This window comes from Ammospiza caudacuta, chromosome 1 (assembly GCF_027887145.1).
Source record: "Ammospiza caudacuta isolate bAmmCau1 chromosome 1, bAmmCau1.pri, whole genome shotgun sequence".
NCBI classification, from domain to species: Eukaryota; Metazoa; Chordata; class Aves; order Passeriformes; family Passerellidae; genus Ammospiza; species Ammospiza caudacuta.
The window spans coordinates 36,828,804-36,840,773 of record NC_080593.1 but is presented as its reverse complement, the minus strand read 5'-3'; the positions used below and the strand labels follow the sequence as shown (position 1 = coordinate 36,840,773).

General features: G+C 39.3%; 1 protein-coding gene across 2 annotated transcripts in view; it reads left to right on the top strand.

Annotated features, from left to right (window-relative positions):
- The first annotated feature begins 282 nt into the window (after positions 1-282).
- The window catches only part of TBC1D5 (TBC1 domain family member 5), a 317,422-nt gene continuing 305,734 nt past the window's right edge, over positions 283-11,970 (top strand). For both annotated transcript variants that reach the window (XM_058808336.1, XM_058808329.1), the window contains exon 1: positions 283-480. The gene's annotated coding sequence lies outside the window, so the exon portion shown is untranslated. The remainder of the gene's footprint in view (positions 481-11,970) is intronic.

The following is an 11,970-nucleotide window of genomic DNA, read 5'->3' as shown; positions in this document are numbered from 1 at the left end:
AAGCAAACCCTCCCGTTTCCGACCAACCCCGCCGCCCTTCTGCTGCTGCTCAGCGCGGTGACGAGAAGCCGCGGGGGCAGCCCCATGCTCGCCCTTCCCGTTCCAGCAGCGCCCCGCAGCCCCGGCGGGCACAGGCAGCTGGAGCCGGCACCGGGAGCTCGGAGCAGGGACAAGGAGCAGGCGCCGGGCGGCCGCGGGCTCGGGCGCCTGCGCGGCGGGAGCGGGGCGGTGCCACAGCGAGTCCCCGCGGGCGGGCAGGAGCCCTTCCCCTTCCCTTGCCTTCCCGTGCCCGGGTCTCCCCCACCGCCTCCCCCTGCCCCGCGTCCCTTGCAGGGCGTCGGGCCGGCACGGGGGTCTGTGCGCCGCGCCGCGCCGAGCCGCAGGGAGGGAGGGCGGGAGGGGAGGGAGGCGGGGAGGGAGAGAGAGAGAGAGAGAGGCTGAGCCAGATCTTCATGCCACTGCAGGCAGCAGCAGCAGCAGGTAAAACCAGCTCCAGAGCATCTGCTCCCTTTCACCCGCTTGCCCCCCTCCCCGCCGGCCGCCCCGCAGCCGCAGTGCGCCGCCCCGAGCCCCGGACCCCGCCGAGCCCCTTTGCCGGCCGTCAGTGGCGGCCGCGGGGCCGGGGGGGCGCCGAGGCCTGCGCGCCCCGCGCCGCCGCCGCTCCTCGGCCTCTCCCGCGCCCCTCCCGCGGGGTCCCGCCGGGAGCGGCGGCGGCCCGGGGCGTGCCCAGGGCAGGTGATCCCCGGCAGGGAGCTGTGCAACCTCGCTGCCGGGAGGTGAGAGCAGAGAGGGAGGAGGAGGCAGATTTGTCACAAGGTTTCCCCCTCTAGTTTGGTTTGTTGGCTTTTTTTTTTTTTTTTTTTTTATTGTTGTTGGTGATTCCGATGGCTGAAGAGGGAATTTGAAGGTCTTCATGGTTATTCTAATATTTTTTCCCTCCAGGCCTTCAAAACATTTTTGGAAGCAGCTTGCGTTCCCTTCAGTTTTCCTGCCCCAGAGCCTATCTACCTCCCTGCTCTCACCTACCTGACTCAGTCTGTGCTAGCTGTCCATTGCCATCAGTGGTAGATGTTTAACCATCACACGTGTTATTCTTTGGGATACAGCAGTTAAAGTGGTGTACAAGTTTGCATTTCTGTGTATGGGCTGCAATTAACACATTTCAGCTATTTGAGAGTTTCATACAGTGAAATTGCTGTGCTGTACCCATCAGTAGTTCAGTTTAGCTACATGCCCTGTGGTATTACACATCCTGGAGGCTTTATGGTTTGCTTTTAAGAAACAGTTGTTCCATCATGCTGGTATAGCATTGCTTTGGTGGTATGCTCATGAAAGAGGTATACATGTGAAAGAATCATGTACAAAATGTACTGGGATGACACTTGGGAAAAAAGAATACACTTCTAGCTCTGCAACTCAGCTCCCTGGTATCCATTCCCTGCTTGACTCTCAGTAATCCTGCTTACCTTACCTTACAATGCTCTGAAATTTGTTTAAAAAGCACCACATAAGTCTCTTTACAGACTAAAGAAACTTCTTTGAAGTTGTAATATGTCAGTTTTGTTACTGGTCACACATTAGTTCAGCTGTTTACTGATAATACTTTGTGGAAACTAAAGATTCCAAAATACATTCCAGTTATGTGTGGGCTGATTGTTGTTATTGAAAATATTTTTAAGAATCTGACGTTCATTGAAATATTCAGTTGAATTAGTCCTAGATCCCATCTCTCTAAGTCATCATCCACTGTTGCAGTTTCAACTCAGAGGTTGAAATGCTGTAAGATCTGAAACTGGGCAATAAGAAATTTACATTGTTTGTGGGTGATAATGGATTCTATTTTTGAAACCAGTCCTTTTTTTTCATTTTGTTAGTGTAGTAGCTGTAATTGTGAGTTAACACAATTGTGATTACCAGTTGTCAGCCTTTATTTTTTTTTTTTTTATTTTTTTTTTACCGTCACACGTGGCCCACGTTTGACCTAAATGCTGTACCCTTAAGGGTCATATGGATGTATATAAATAGTAGCAATTGCTGAAGTTGTTACAATTAATACTGTGTTGAAATCAAAGTTCAGATGTCAGGTAAACAAACAGTCTATTCCAAATCAACTGGTAAATTTCAAAACTTTTTTTGTATATTTTCTTACTTGAAATTGACAACTTTGCTATTGAGCCAGCAACTGGAGCTGTATGGGCTGCAACCTACATGGCCAATTTCAGTGCCTAGCAAAGTATGAGAACATGAGCAATTGCTGGATGTGTTAAGTGCATACCGGAAAGATGGTGCATTTTTCCCCCCTTAGATTTTATGATGGCTTCATAATTTAGGTACTACAGATATGGTAAATTCCTGTGAAAACTAAACATTAGAAAAGATAGTAATGGCATCCTTTTGTCAGTGAGATGAAAACAAGAGGCTGTTTTTCAGCTCTTTGGATGAAAAGGCAACTAAGTAAGGCTTCTACTGGTAGCTTTGGTCAATAATTAATTAAACTGATGAGATTCTTACATGTTTTACTTCATTTCACCTTCTTGTAAATCTGAGAAAAGCCAGAAACTTGATGTTTACAAACAGTTTTTCTTTTTAAGCTGCAGTATTAGCAAACCTTACTTGCCACACAAAATTGGTTCAGAGGTTTTCTGACAGGTTTGCCGCCTGTGAGACGGGCAGTAACCTTTGAGAAATATAAGAGAAAATATTCCTCTCACATTTTTCCTTCTTTACATAACCATGTTGGCTTTACTTGAACATTGTGCTTTTCTCTTTTGTTTGCACTTGAATCTTTTAGACTTTGTTACCTTGTACTGATGTGCAAGAAAAATGTGATTTGGTGGAAATGTGTTACACATTCCCTGCCTCCCTATGATTTATGCTAATGTAGAGATCATCTTTGCTGTCTCCGGGTTGTTGTTGCTATTACAGCTTCGTTTTTCACTGGGGAATGGCTGTGCAAAGAACTGGTTTACACTTTGCCCTGAAAGGAATTCTGTTGATGAAGTCTTAGAAAGTTTACTTCATGCTCCATCCTTAGGAGTTTTATCTTTAACTGTTAGGTATGCTGCTGTAATTGACAACAGCTGTTGCTGAGAATTGTGGAGGATAGACAGTTTCTAAGATAATCAGTTCCTAGTCCATTGGAGGCTTTGTTGATTAGCACGTGTAAGAGCATTTTGGATCAGGAGCCAGTGATGTCTGCTGAGTGCAAATGTGGTGTGTTATCTAAACTGTTTGACTTAGGCTGTGCACTGCTCTGAAGCAAATAAGCTGTAGGTTTTGTGTGCTTTTTCTTCTGGCCCAGGAAAAGGCCCAAAGCAGTTAAGTCTGTAGTCTATAAAAACACACATCGTTGGGTGATCTGTGCTTTCAGAGGAGGAGGAGGAGGAGGAGAACTGTTAAATACGATAGAAGGAGTTGCTTGACTGTGTTTGGTTGTTACATTGGTGAGGCTTGAACTCTGCTTTTGACCTCCAAAAGGTATAGCTAGTACCATTTCCAGCTTTAAGCAAGGTTGTTACTGTGGTGTTTGTTTTATTTAAGAATGTTTTTATCACTTAACCAAGTGACTTTATTTTTCCGATTTTGCAACTTCTGTGATCAACTACTTTCACAAAAAGGACTTGAAAATAATGTAGTTTGAGGTCCCCCATTATAATCTAGTAATTCTTGCTCTTTTTAATGACATTAAATACAAAAAAGTGTGTTTTCTCTGAATCATACCTGAATCCATGTGTGACAGTCCTTGAGGAGAAACAGTTGACCATATTTGTAACTGTGACAGCAAGAGCTGAGCTGGAGCAGTTAGTCAAACTACATCCAGACCTTGGAGATGAACATTGAACATTTAGCATTTATCTTGCTTAAAAGTTGATGAGTTACCAAAGAGAATAGAAATGGGTATTCTGCCTCTGTTAATGTTAGATGTAGATTTCCCAAAAGCACTGACTTGTAACATGACCTGAAGTCTCTTTGGAATTAGTTTGAGAATACGAGGAAGAATCAGGTGTTACTGATACTGAATTGAATACAGAAGAAATGAGACAGTACCATAGTGTTCTATTTAAAACCCCCCAACATTATCCTTCTGTACTATTTAATTTGGGAGTTTTTTTGTTCTGCTAATGGGCTGGCAAATCGTTATTTTAGGTTTATTAAAGACCATTACTACCATGCTACTAATTAATCTAGTTGTGTATGTGAAAAGTTCATGTGCTTTCTGGAGTTGACTTGCATTAAGTACTGCATCTATCTTACTGCAAGAGCATTTCACCTTAAATGTATTGCAGCATCAGTTCTTGTCTCAATGGGTTTGATTTCTGAACTTCTGTTGGGCTAAGCTTTTCCTTTTTTTTTTTTTAAGTTTATCGAGATACTGAGAATCTACCATCTACTTTTCTGGATGACTTGTTTCAGTGATTCATCTCTGCCACTATTTAAAAATAAGGCATGCAATTATTGTTTGAATACATTTGAATGCATCTGTCTTTCCTTAGTTCTTGTTATCTCATCTGAATTCTCTATCATATCAGGCTGCCTTAAACTTGATTCGTCCCTTTGACACTGTGTTTTCACTCTTCTGCATGGTGGCAGACCATAGCATTTAAAGACACATACAGATTTTAAAATACATAGTTTTTAAAGAGCATAAACAGATCAAAGATTTTCTAGGCTGACTACTCTAGGACTCTGAGATAAGTTTAACAAGTATGCTGATTTAAAATGTTTTTCTCACATTGTTTTTTAACATCTGATCTGGAACATCTGCTTAACAAATGAGTTGGAAGGAAAATCAATATAATGTGATACAATTATACCATTTTGAATCTTTCCAACTATAGAATGAAAGTATTTATTGACTATTTTTTATCTGTCCTAACTGTTTTTAACACTTGTGCCACCTCTGTCTAGTTATGGGCCTCTGTTATTGTTGAGGCGATGTTTGTTACCAACATCCTTTGTGGTGTCATGGATGGATGTTTTGTGTCTCTCACTTTCTACGCTCTGCAACATAGTTTATATTGATGGTGATCCAGCCTCCCATGTTCTTTCTGTTGATTCTGCTTATTTTTTTCTTTGCTTTTTAATTTTTTTTTAAATTTACTTGTTGAGGTTTTGAGAAACTAGGCTGAACTGTAGCCAAAATTGTACAAGATTCTCCCTTTGGCTAGCTGTAGAATTGCCTGACCAAAGATAAAAGCCATTGGGAATGTTTCTGTTTTCCTGTTTTTCTAAGATTTTTCTTTCCGATTAATTTTGTTCATAACACTTTTTTATTTCTGAAAGTTTGAAAACTCAGGAATGTGAGGATTGTTGTGTGTTACATGCTTATATAAAACTCAGTAATCTCTATTTGGCTATGTAATTTGATCATGATCAGTAATTATTAGGCAATGTCCAGTGTCTACTCCAGTGATTTACTCATTGTAGCTATTATAATGGAATATATAAGAATTCCTTTGGTTATGGCGAGTGATGTTAGAAAATTGTTACTAACAGTTTTTAAAAACTGATTTTTACTGTTGACAGCTTAAGATCCTGAGATACTAGTTTTCAGTATTAAAGACTTCAGTTTGACCTTTTTCTTTCAGCACATTAAAAATAGGGCTTACCAAAAGAAAAAATCCTACTGTTCTCTGGTTTGAGCTGATGGTCTGTAGCAGTCCTCTGTTATCACCACCTTCTGAGTGAGCTGGTGTATTTAGCCCTTAGGACCACATACAGTCAGGATCCTTTGCTTCTGAATTACCAGGTAATGAATGTCTGAATGATGTTTCTTGAAACCTGGATTGTGCCTGCTTCATAATTAATGTTGTTTTCATGTAGTTTCTGGGTTTTACACAAGTGGGCCATTGGCCTTTTCTTTTTCATGTTGGGTGGTGCACGTGTGTGTGGTTGTGTGGTGTGCGTAGAGAACAGACTTGAATTTAGGGAAGGGGTGGAAATTTTTGGAAGTTTTCAAGAATATTTCTGGAACTACAGAAGTAAATTTTTGGCATTTAGACTTCACTGTAATCTTAGTGTAGGAATTGTACTTGCTGTCAGATGAATTTTCATCCAGGGCATTGTTTTGTGACTTAGTGGCCAACAGCAGATGTTTTAAATGAAGTTACTTCATTTAAAAGTTACTGAAGTTACTTCTCAATTGTGGACTAACTGCCATAGCACAGAGCTTCTCAAATTCTTGTCAGTTTATAAGAGTTTACAATGTTGACCCTGAGTTTTGTTAGACATAATAATTTTCTTGTTGATAGTTAATTTTCTATAGATGGATGTTTCCAATATCCATGGTAATATGTGGGTATTTTACAAATTTTACAATGCTGTGTTTATAATCTACCTCCCCAATGTCATGCTCAGCACTCTTTCCTCAATTCTTAAAGATGAGCTTAATGAGCAAGTGATAATAATTTCTTATCTGCTATGCTTTAGATGTGTCAGCAAGCAGTTTGTTTTGCCAGCACGCTGGCCATTTAGTTGTGTTCTGTAGCTTCATTTATTTCACATAGTGTTGTTGATGAAGATGATTGTATTTTGGATCCTGATATTTTTCATTAACAGTGGTGGATGCGACCAGTGGCTCCTGCATCCAGGATTATGTGGATAAGCACTCTCTTTCCTCAACCCTCTTTTTTTTCCTACCTGTCATTGTTCAAAGTAATGAAACATTTATATCTGGTGAAAGATCTGTCTATATTTTACTGATTGAAGTCTGACAAGCTGCAGTGTAGTTATATTTTCAGATCTTCCTCAACAGATTCTCTTTCAAAAATAATATTATTCTCTTTAAAAGTTACTAGTTTTTTTATCATCTGTGCTTTAAAAGTTTTTGTAAGTGTTCCCACTGACCTTTCCCATGTAAGTTGGACCTCTTTTAAAACTAGAGACTTTCAAGCCTTAGGTGGTATATTTCATGTTTATTTCATTATCATACTTATATCAGCATGCTTGCTTGCAGTATAAAACTGAATAAGAGGATTCAGTGTCAAGTTGATACTTTGATTTCTTGTACCTTGTTATTAACTAAAGTTTATCTCAGTTATTCATGATTAATGTTTAGTACTTTTGTAGAGCCTTTCATCTATAAATGAAAATAGCATTAATATATTTCAGTGAGAGGAAAGTGACTTAGTCAAGGCCAAACAACAACTCAAAGGAAAAGATTCAGCAAACTCAGATTTTATACTGCTCGTTACTGCTAATACAGGAGTGCATTGTAAAATATTTAATAAATCTGAAATTTTAAATGCATTGGTTAAATGGAAGAAATGAAAAATAATTTAAACATGTTAAATAGTAAGCAATGTAAAAAAAAATTGATAAGTAGAATGAAAGAGTAAACATAATAGAGAACCTGCTATATCTACTTTGAGCAAGATATAACTCTGACCTCAGCAAGTTCGAGGGGGACCACAGAGAGCTGGAGCACCTCTGCTGTGAAGTCTGGCTGAGGGAGCTGGGGCTGTTGTGGCTGGGAAGGAGAGCTCACCAGGGAGGCCTGAGAGCAGCTTTCCCCGACCCAAAGGGGGCCTGCAAGAAATGTGGAGAGGGATTTTTTTAGAAGGGCATGCATTGAATGGGACAAGGGGTGATGGCTTCAGACTGCAATAGGGTAGCTTTAGATCAGGTGTTAGCAGGAAATTCTCTACTGTGAGGGTGGTGAGGCACTGGAGCAGGTTGCCTGGAGGACTTGTGGATGTTCCTGCATGGATGTGTTCCACATCAGGCTGGGTGGGGTCCTGAGCAGCCTGGTATAGGCAAAGGTGTCCATGCTCTGGGCTGGAGGGATTGGAACTAGATGATCTTTAAGATCCCTTCTGACTCAAAACAATTCTGAGTTTCTGTGATACAAGGAGAATAAATCTAATTCTTATAGGACAAATCGAAGTAAACATTTAGTACACTTGTCTTAATGTATACCTGATAAGATACTTGATGATTGTGCTGGGAATGATAATGGCATTATTAATTTCTTTGGGGAGATGAGTGGCTCTCTGCTGATACTCACGTTTGTTTTGTATGTCCTGCTTCCTATAAAACTTATCTATGCTCTCAGAACAGTGACTTGACACTTGCAGAATATACAGCCTGTTACTTTTGTCGGCACTGCATGCTTAAAAAATATATGGGAGCTTTGCTTGTTTTTCAGTTAATCCTGAGACAGTAGCATAGTGTTTCTCCTCCTTTGGGCCTGACTTATTTTGATTTCACATCACTTACACTAAAGCCTATGATGCTAATAAATATACACATTTTGGGGAGAAGTTAATAAATTCAAATGTGTAACCGGGCAATTCTTATCATATCTATATAGTTTGGTTTGGTTTTTTCAGACTAAACCTGATGTGCTTGTGACAATGCCTTTTAAAGTTCATTATACCCCATAAACTTTATGTACAATGTGTTGAGCAGTCTGGGCTAATGGAACAAAGATTTGAACTCCTTCGAGCAGTAGATTTTCATTGTAGATTCACATTTGTATGTAAAACTTGCACTGGTTGTTTCTGCCAGGTTCCATGCTTTAAGAAAATATGTAGCAGATAATTTTGAAGATTTTTTTATTTTCAAGTATGCAAAAATCTGGATAGCTGTAAATTTAATTTTTGTGACTGGTTGAAAGAACAATGAGTGAGTGCAAGCAGAGGAAAGTGCAATAGGCAGGAAGTTGCTGACTTCCTGTAAAAAGAGGAAATTCATGTCCCAGTCAGTGGAAAGGTTTCTTCCAAATATGAGTGGAATATGTGCATTGTGCATAAAACACATTTAAAGCATTCAGTCAGAAGTTGGTGCCTTGAGAAATAAAACCAAAGGAATCAAAACCTCATCATTCTGGATTGTTGAAGTGTCTGCATTATAGTTAGGACTTGTTGATTTTTTTTTTTCAAGTGTACCTTTCAAAGGAAGCAGCTAGTGAGAATTGAATGAGACTATTTTATGAATGATGGTAAATTTCAGCTTTTGTGTGTGAATTTACTTCACAATTTTTTGGAGAAACACATCATTGTGAAATGCCCTTTGAAATTTTATGTTGGTACTTGATGTATTACTTTGAGTAAGTTTGTTTCAGGAAGTTATCTTTTCAAACTGAAAATTCTTTCAGATATAGATTTGTAAGAAAACTATAAGGCAGTATAAATACTGTATGCTTGGTCCCTTTCTCAAGAGATAACCTTCTGTATTCAGGATCAATTTCACTTAGTAGAAGGGTATTTTGATTTTTGAATTTGTGCTATAGTCCCAACTCTTACTCGTTACACTTCCGTGAGTCTTGATTTGCAGATTGCTTGATTTAGGTGCGAGATGATAGTTTAGGCTCCACTGAAAGTCAGGGAATTGGAAAGAGATTTTAAGGGATAGATGGAATTAGATAGGTCTAAGATAGGATGTGCCTGCTGCATTTTCAGTTGATTGCCAGTTGCTTATGGTCACTTTCATACTACACATTTTTCAGAAATGTATATGGACACAAGCAGCTTGCTGATTGCTTTTGCTTCCTGCCTTTGACCACTGAAGTTGATGGCTCATTTGACACACCTTCAAGACAGAGTTTCAAACTTCAGTCTGCAGAGATGGAAAAGCTACCCAGTGTTTTGTCTCTTACAACTTTTATCTTGAGCCTTAAGTATATTCTTTGGGGTGAAGTGTGGGAAATGAAGTACCTGAGAAGAAATGAAGCATGTATTAGACAGATACAAGTTAATGTTAATTCTTTATAGCTATAGATGATGATGTCAGACATCTATTTGGTGCAATCATGCTGTCTTTACCCACAAATTCAGAATCTGTTTATTACAAGATTCAGTCCTTACAAAACTGAGTGGAGAGGAGCAAAGGACAGCAGCTACTGTCACTGAACATAGAGCTCCACTTTGACATTTTGCACAGCTGGGATGGATTGAGGTACTTGTACAGAATGTCCAAGTGGCACTGTCAGCTGTTGCAAATCCTGCTAAGATGCTATGTTGCTTTATTGCACTCCTGTGCACTCTGAAGCCTGAGTGATTGGAGAAATTCCTAACTTGTTTTTTGTTACGTTAAACGTTTTTGTTCTGGTCATCAGTGATTTTTTTACAAACTGTCAAAATTCTTGTATATTAGATGAAAAATACATAGTTCTCTCTGTAAGTCAGTATTCAAGTATTCAAAACTGACATATGCCAGGAATTAGAGCATTAGGACTGTTGCTGTTTCATTGCTGTTGGGGGAGACTAGATTTTTACATTAATTTACAGTAATAGAGTATGATCAGTCATGGTTATAATTTCAACTGTGAGTAATTTTATCTGAGAAGAGGGCAAATGTGGGCTGAGTGAACATCATTTTACTGCTTGTAACATCTTACCAAGATTGGGATAAAAGTGTATTGTTAAACTCATGCTATAATTTTTGTATGCTGACTGGAGTGCTTGGTCTTATAGAGCTGCTGTTAATTATCATTTAGTCCCTAAGCATGTTAGATACCTCCTAATACAGCTAGCCAGTCTTTTGCCAGTGTTTTGAATTAGCTTTCAGTGATACTTGGGGCATTTTCTGTTACACTCAAAATCTTCAGATTCATCCTGTCCTCCTCCAGAAGTAATGGATTACCTAGGTGAGGCTGAATGAGCTTGACAAAGAACAATGTGTGGATAGAAAGTGGATGACAAGGACTTAAATCAGTGGGTTTAAGAGGAAAACCTTCAGTATAAAGCTTAATAATAGACTTTTTTTTGCCTTTTTTTTTTCTTTTTTTTATCAAAGAGCATTTATCATAGATCCCTCTTTCCCTTTGCAGTTCTACTTTGCGCTAATGCTTGCAGCCATGGACTTTCATAAGCATGAAAGAAGCTAGCATTCTTTTAAGATTTCACCTTCTGGAAACATGGAATAAAATCAAATCCAGTGACACAGAAGTTGTGTCAAACTGGTCATTACTCTTTTTTGGTTTGTTTTTTTTACAGAGTATGTCTCAACATTTTGTTTGCCTGATTTTTGTGCATGTCAAGCACATGCTTCTGTGTTTTCAAGCCATGAGGAGATGCAGCTGCAACAGAAATAATTGTAGGGTGGTGTTGTGGTTTAACCACAGTAGACAGCTCAGCGCCACATAACTGCTCAGTAGAAAAGAAATGCGGGCAGGGAAGAACAAATACACTGCAAGTAAAGATACAGCATTAGGTATTGAAGTAGACTGTACTGGCCCACTGTATTTGTAGTAGCAGTGGAAGACAGGCTTCTAAAGGGGTTTTTATTCATGTTGTCTTCCATTATTGTATGGTGGTATGCAATGATAAAGATGCAAACAAGAAAAAGAATGTAAAATTGCTGATGAGAAGCTTGATCATTCAAGAGAACTGTCTTTACATTTACTGAAAACTTTGGGAACCAGTGGGATGAGCATTTTAGAAACTACACTGCATGAGTTGACTGGGAGGCAAGTTAAATCTCATGAGTAAGTGGGGTAAATGGGAATCTTTGATGTATAGGAAGGTTGACTCTTATATGTATAGGTCTTATACAAAACAACAAGAAGAATGACGAAGTTTCAGATGAGATCTGAATGTATTGGAAAATGAAGAGAAGCTTATGTAGATCTTGTTTTGAACCTGAGTGGTAAAAATGGTAACAGAGATGTATTTGATAGTGAGAGGGAAAAGTGGTCAAGGATTTCTCATTTGTCTCAAACATTCAATTTAGTTTGGAAAGAAATATATCTGTAGCAGTACATTGCATTATGCTGACGCTCTTTCTGCTCAGTATACCATCTACACTATTTCATCTAAAAAAAGCCAAAACTACTCAAGTTGCCAACAAGTCTCCAAATTGCTAATACGGTATTTCAGCTAATGTTTCTTACTTGCCCTGACCAGACAACTCTCAAAATTACTATTCAGGCTAACTTCAGGGTAAGTGAAGCTTGGGTAGCAGTTTCATTTTTTCAATGTGAAAGAATTTATCTTTCAAAGTCCTGAGTTACATTTTGCAATGATTTCA